The sequence below is a fragment of the Populus euphratica genome, unplaced genomic scaffold, assembly GCF_000495115.2.
Source record: "Populus euphratica unplaced genomic scaffold, PopEup_1.0 scaffold117.1, whole genome shotgun sequence".
NCBI classification, from domain to species: Eukaryota; Viridiplantae; Streptophyta; class Magnoliopsida; order Malpighiales; family Salicaceae; genus Populus; species Populus euphratica.
The window spans coordinates 448,955-454,839 of record NW_011500008.1 but is presented as its reverse complement, the minus strand read 5'-3'; positions in this window follow the sequence as shown (position 1 = coordinate 454,839).

Here is a 5,885-nt window from a genome sequence, read left to right as displayed (position 1 = left end):
TAGTAGTAGTAGTAGTAGTAGTAGTAGTAGTAGTAGTAGTAGTAGTAGTAGTAGTAGTAGTAGTAGTAGTAGTAGTAGTAGTAGTAGTAGTAGTAGTAGTAGTAGTAGTAGTAGTAGTAGTAGTAGTAGTAGTAGTAGTAGTAGTAGTACTAATAATAATAATAATAATAATAATAATAATAATAATAATAAAGAAAAAGAAGGAGAAGAAGAAGAAGAAGATGAGAACTTTGAGATGGAATATTAATGTAACGATTAAACAATGATAATAACAAATGTCAAGGTTAGAGGTTCCACTAATGGTATATCAAACAAGTATAGTATAAACTCTTATTATTGAATTGGAAACCACACACAAAGGAGGTTCCAATCAGATTATATATTGTTAACATGATTACATTAGTCATCTTATTCAATTAATGCTAATACTTGTAAATCTCGTCAAGCATTCATGATTATAACTTATGTTAACAATAAATCAAGTTCCTTTCATAGCTCAGGTGTCGGTTATACCATACATTATGGGCTATGAAAGTGCCAAGCATTTGTTGTACCAAGTGTTATACAACATAAATCAAGATTAGTCATTTAACAAGCAAAGTATTAAAGAGTGAACAAGATAACAAATATAAAACATGTTAGTATCAAACATTAAAGTCCATATTAAGTTTACATTATACTTATTCTTACACCATTAGTGTAACCTTTTCACCTTGACATAATTAACTTAGCTAGACATAATGAAAGAAAGCAAAATAGATAAACAAAATAAGAACATAAAAGTTAACTAAGTAAAGGAAAGGAAATGAAAGGCATAAACTTAATATTAATGAAAACAAAGCATAAAAAATACAAAGAGAGAAAGGAAGAGCATGATCTTGATCTGGAAACCAAGATGCCTAAATGCATGGCAAATGCCTCCTTTTATAGGCCAAAATTGAGAACTATTGATTTGATGACTAATTGATAAGTGGGTGACCAACTTTTGACTTGGTGACAATCCTTATCTTCTTTTGTCTGCCCAAAACGTCATTGATAACGTCAAAACTGGAGCCAGTTGCAAACATGAAAGTTGTAGGCAATTGTCTCAGCTTTCTTGTGTAAAAAATTCAGCTCATTTGGACTTCTAGAACTCCAGATATGGCCAAAATACCGAACAGTGCTCGGGCTGGAAGACAGATTCGGGCTTCTTTGTTGTTGCTACAATTTGGACTTGATAATGGCCTTTTTAGATCTTGGGCTCCATATGAAAGTTGTAGGCCTATGTCTTACCTTTCCATCCATATAAATTGGACCTAAATCTGATATCTGTAGCTCTAGATATGACCCAATTACTGAACAGTGTTCTGGTTTGGATTGCACCGATATCTCTTTTCTAATTTTGGCCATCTCTTTATCCTTTCAATTTCAGTTCTTAAATTCATAAATCAATCCTTTCATTTATCTAATAGGCCTGCATTTAAAATGAATATTTACCACAAATTAAAGGTATCTTAGGTTATTAGATATATTATTATAAAACATGTTTTAGTTAAGGAGTTATTGATACTTCAAGTGCAAAATGATGATATAAAACCATGATAAAAATGCACTTTTAAGTACTAATCATTCATGCAAGAGTTCCTAGAAATATATCCACCTCTTTTAATTTTCCAATACCCTCCTATGCTTTTTTTAAGTTGTCAAGCTCTCTAACTCTCTTAGTTTCTTAAATTTGATATGTTATAATATGAAACAATCATCTATATCATCTCTTATACTCATTATTTAAAGACTTTTAGAGAAGAAATGAAAGAAGAGGAGATTTTCCATATTTTTCCTCCTTAAATAATTGACTAGATGTTTATTAGGAGCAAATCAAGTTTTTATAAAAGATATTAAAATGTCACTCATTTCATGTCTTAAGTGTATTTTATGTCAAATCCTTGTTCATCGATGGTTTCACATACATAATTTTTATATTTTTTTATATATGTTTCATAGAAATATTTTTTCCATTTTTCATAACAAAATTTCTCTAAATTTTATTATTTTCCAATTAGAATTTATACTATTATATATGGATTTACTCTAGCCGGTTGATATTTCCACACATGAATTTGTACTTTAATTTATTCAAGATTTTTACTCCAATTCACCTAGACTTTTAATCTTCAATCACCAAATGTATGTTATTTTCCTATTGATATTTAAATGATTTACCACAAGATTTACGTTCAAAATACTATTTTATCAATTTTAGATAAAACATTTACAAGTTTAACCAAGAACTTAGTACGAGAATACTAATCACACAAATTATAGCAAGATTATCATTTTTTTTTATTAAACATAGTCTCACCTCAAAAGGTCTCTACAAAAGAATATTTATGATAGAAAGAATACAAAATCTAATATGATATCCCTAATGAATATGGATAACCCTAATAAATAATAATAATAATAATCCAATGAACCAAATATCAATAAAGGCCATGGTATCTCTTAAAATCCTAATAATAACTAAATAAATAACTCAATTAATTTAAATAAAATCAAAGTCTTTTTTATAATTTGTTGGCAGAATCAAAACCAAACTTTAATTACATGTTTCTCTCTCATGCTAATAAATTAAAAGACATGCCTTATATCACTAGAAAGCTATGAATATCTAATTTTCAATCCAATTAGAATTGTATTAAAAAAAAAATCGGTAGCTCTTAAAAATTATCAAAACATTAATTCATGCATGCTTGCAAGGGCTTTTTGAATCTTCTTATTCTAATTTTTTTGTAATGTTTGAATGCCCACCAAAAAGCCCTTGCAAGCATGCATGAATTAAATTAATCAATACTTGTTTTTTTATTTTTTAATATATTTTTGAAGTTCACTTTAACTCATTTATCTTGAAGAAGTCCATTAAAAGCTTCTTTAAACCTCTTAGATCTAAGTCCTGACATTAGACCAACTAGAACCTCTAATAGATCTCTTGGTGTTGCCTAGATTACATCATTCGATGCCTATAAAGAAACATGAACAAGTAGTATAAAATCACAACAATATTGATCAATCCTTTAAAGAGTTTGCAAGTTCAATAAAAAAAAAAACTTAGTATATGAATCATTTAACCACACAAAAGATAACAAGAATGTCAATTTACTTATTAAAAATAGTCTCATCTCAAAAAGTCTCTACAAAATAATATTTATATTAAAAAAATTCTAAGTCTAATATGATATCATTAATAGATATGGATAAACCTAATAAATAATAATAATCAAATAAACCTAAATTTAAATAAAGGTCCTAATAATAACAAAAAGATAAATAAAAAAAATAGTCCAACTAATTTCAATAAAACTAAAGATATTTTTATAATGTGTTAGCAGAATTAAAATATAACTTCAAATGCAGGTTTCTCTCTCATCTTAATGAGTTAGAAAGCATGTCATATATCAATGAAAATTTATGGTGTCTACTATCCAATATAATTGAAATCATATTAAAAAAAAAATTGTAGCTTTATTTATGACCAAAACATTAGCTAAAGGGTCAAAACTATTATAATGTCTGAATGCCCACCACCAAGCTCTTTTTTAACATGAATTAAATTATTCAAAGCTTGTTCTTTGTTATTTGATATCCTTTTGAATCTACCTTGGCCTGTATATGTTGAAAAAATCAATTGAAAGTCTCTTCGAGCCTCTTAACCTTAAGTTTTTTCACTTGACCAATTGAAATCTTTAATAAATATTTTAGTATTGCTTATATCGCATCATATCAAAGAGTTAAGCAATATGATCCAAACAAGAAATGAGGTTGCTCAACATGTATCAAAGCTTAGCTCTATAACTTTATATTAATAGTTATAACTTTTAATCTGATCATATTTCATACACTAGAAGATTTTAAAAGCCATATTTCATACATAGTTAATAGCACATTGCAATCAAACATTGAGAAGGCCTTTTGTTAAGGTCTAGAATTTACTACTCATTAATATACAGATTGAGCTTTTATTTATATAAGACTTGGACTTTGTATTTTATTTTACCTATAATTTAAGTAAGTCGGTTGTTTGAATTTAATTTTCAACTCATAGTTAATTAGGGCTTATTTTCTTTTAAATCAAACATATAAATACTCTGTTATTTTTTTATTGTGAAAAAAATATATTGGATTTTGAAGTAAAAATTATATAAGCATTTTTATCTTTGGTTTTTCATTGAATATTTCAGAACTTATCAAAGAATTCATCTTTGTGGCATTCTAACAATATATATCTTGATTCTTGATTCAAGTAATAAATAGGTCGAGGTTTTTAATCTGATTTTAACTATTTTTAGATAAGTATTTCAATTCTTGATTATACGTTGTAGAATTTTACCCTTTAGTTTAACATCACAAGCTGAGTTTAAGCTCATAGAAATTGAGGTGAAGTGAGCGAGAAGGTTGAAGAGAAGAAAAGGGAAGAAAATTATAAAAAAATGAATAATAAAAAAGAGTTTTGGGTTATAAATTTGGTTAGTTTGAAGTTTGAAATATAAAGTTAGAGAGGGGATATAAGAAGAAAAGTAAAGGAAGAAGAAAAATAAAAAAGAAAAAAAGAAACTAAATGAATTCGAGAAAACCCACCTCAAAACCTGTTTACCATCAGTACATTATTATCTCTACCACGACAACTCCTCCCTTATTTGGAACCAACTGTAATATAAACCAGTTCTTTTTTCTTCTTTTACAGTAGGTTTCGCAATGAGTTACTATTACTATAACATTATTCATTCAAGCATTGTTATTTTATTTTTATAATATATATATATATTCTTGCCTTTTTTAGCATGTATGTACATATAAAAATTCATTTTTAAAAGTAGGCTACTATTCACCTAGTTTTTTCCCCCTTCGTGTTGCATTATTTGCATTTTATAAAATTATATTTTTATCTCTTTACATGTGTATATAAATATTTATTTTTAAAAAATAATAAAAACAATGTCCATAATTTTTGATCTGGTTAGTGTCATGTTTTTGTTTATACTTGGGGTTTAATAGATATACTGACATGTCTCCTAGTTTTTAAGATCAATATAAAACTAGCATAATTTTTTTAATCTTAAAATGAGTTCAATAATGAGTTGACATATTTTTATCAAATTAGCATCAAGTTTTGATTTTGATTTTAGTAATTAGATCAACATATTTCCTAATTTACTACTAACATGCATCCAGTGTGATATATTAAAAAAAATAAAATTAATAATAAGTCCACAAGTCTCCATCATGAGACAAGGGTGGTATTCTATTCAAATTTTATTTTGTGTGAAACAATAAATAAATAAAGATTATAAAGAGATCTAGAAATATTTATATATTAAAAATATTATTGAGTTGTGAGATTTCTGATACTAACTTGACAAGCATTGACCAATAATAAATAGTTTTTGAATAAGTTTAGAAAATATTTTAAATAATGGCATGGCTAAAATAAATTTTTACAAAAAAATATATAATAAAAACAACCTTTTCTTTTGATTTTATTTTTCATTAAATAGGTTTAAACAACTATTCAATCATAAAATAATAATAATAATAATAATAATAATAATAATAGGAATTACCAGCTACCTTAAAAGGCTAGCGTTTCCTGTTCTAGACACGTAGTAGACCTAGCAATTCCAAGTTCTTTACCTTTTCTATTTTCTTCTGCTCTTCTTGGTGGATCCTTCCTCAGCTGGCTTGTCTTTGCTTGTTGACTCCCGGTCAATAAAAGAATGGTATCGACATTGAATCTTCTTGTAATCATCCTACGTTGATGTGATTCCCTGCTGCTACACCGGATGTATGCAACACGGCGAAAGAACTGTTATACGAAAGCCTGTGGATGCGATAATTCGTCCATGATTCCT